Here is a 1,948-nt window from a genome sequence, read left to right as displayed (position 1 = left end):
CTGGCCAACATATCATGCACCTCAGTTATTCAATTGTTTTGTTTAGACATTTATACTCTACTTTAAATATATTTGACATATACACTTGCAATATACACAGTAGGTGAAGTCCCACTGATTAACCTCCCTGCACCAGTACCAACTTCCCCTACACCCACCCTCCTATTCTCTCCTTCTATCTGGGATATAATTGTGTTTTATCTTTTGTTTTGAAAGTGTGGGTGGTTAAATATTGATTTCATAATATTATTGAGTACATTTGGTATGTTTTCCACTCTTGAGATACTGTACCAAGAAGAATATGGTCCATCTCCATCCATGTGAACATAAAAGAGGTGAAGTCTAAATATTTTAATGGCTGCATAATATTCCATGGTGTACACATACCACCGTTTGTTAGTCCATTCATGTGTCAATGGGCACCTGAACTGCTTCCATGATTTGGCAATTATGAATTGGACTGCAATAAACACTATTGTGCAAATGTCTTTGTTGTAGAGTGATTTTTGGTCACCTGGATATTTACCTACTAGAGGAATTGCAGGATCAAATGACAGGTCTACTTTTATCTCCCTTAGTATTCTCCAAACTTTTTCCCAGAAGGGACGTATTAGTTTACATTCCCAGAAGCAGTGCAGAAGTGTTCCCTCTCTCCACATTCCCACCAACATCTGTAGTTTTGGGATTTGCTTATATGGGCTATTCTTACTGGAGTTAGTTGATAACTTAAAGTGGTTTTGATTTGCATTTCTCTGATGATTAAAGATTCTGAGTATTTTTTTCATGTGTCTGTAGGTCATATGAGCCTGTCTTCTGAAGCTTGTGTTCATGTCTCTTGCCCAAACTGAAATGGGATCACTTGTACTTTTCTTGTGAATAAGTTTGAGTTTTCTGTGGATTATGGTTATCAAACCTTTGTCAGAAACATAACCGACAAATATCTTCACCCATTCTGAGGGCTATCTGCTTACTTTACTTACTGTGTTGTTGGCTGTGTAGAAACTTTTTAGTTTGAGTTGATCCCAGTAATGTATTTTTGGTGTTGCTTCAATTGCCCAGAAGTCCTCCTCATAGAGTACTCTCCCAGGCCAATTTCTTGAAGGGTTTTGCTTGTATTCTCTCCAAGAATCTTAATATTTTCATGTCTTATGTTTAAATCTGTTATCCAATGAGAGTCAACTTTTGTTAATGGTGAAAGGTGTGGGCCCAGTTTCAGTCTTCTACAAGTTGCCAGCCAATTCACCCAGCACCATTTGTTAAATAGGGAATCTTTCCCCCAGTTTATGTTTTTGTTAGGCTTTTCAAAGATAAATGATGATAAGTAGCTGGGTTCATCTTTTGGTTCTCTATTTTGTTCCACACATGAACCTCTCTATTTTTGTGCCCAGTACCATACTGTTTTGATCACTATCAATTTATAGTATAACCTGAAGTCTGATAATGTGATTTCTCCTGATTTGTTTTTATTTCTGAGTAATGTCTTGGCTATTCAAGGTTTTTTCTGATTCTATATAAAAGTAAGTACTATCTTTTGCAAATCTTTAAAATATGACAGTGGTGCTTTATAGGGATTGCATTAAATTTGTATATTACTAGGATGGACATTTTAACAATGTTGATTCTTCCCAGCCATTAGCATGGTATGTTTTTTCATTTTTTTTTTTTTACATCTTCAGCTATTACTTTTCTCAGAATTTCATAGTAGTCTTTATAAAGATCTTTCACATCTTTTGTTAGGTAAATTCACAATTATTTCATCTTCTTTGGTACTGCTGTAAAAGGGTAGTCCTTGACTATTTTTTCAGCTTAAGTGTTGTCGGTGTATATAAAAGCTACTGATTTGTGAGTATTGATTTTGTATCCTGAGGCTCTGCTGTAATCCTTGATCAATTCTAAGAGCTTTGTAGTGGAGTCTCTAGGGTTGTCCAGGTTTAACATCAGATCATCT

The sequence above is a fragment of the Otolemur garnettii genome, unplaced genomic scaffold, assembly GCF_000181295.1.
Source record: "Otolemur garnettii isolate 467f Iridium unplaced genomic scaffold, OtoGar3 scaffold00272, whole genome shotgun sequence".
In the NCBI taxonomy this organism is placed as follows: Eukaryota; Metazoa; Chordata; class Mammalia; order Primates; family Galagidae; genus Otolemur; species Otolemur garnettii.
Note: the sequence above shows the minus strand (reverse complement) of the source record.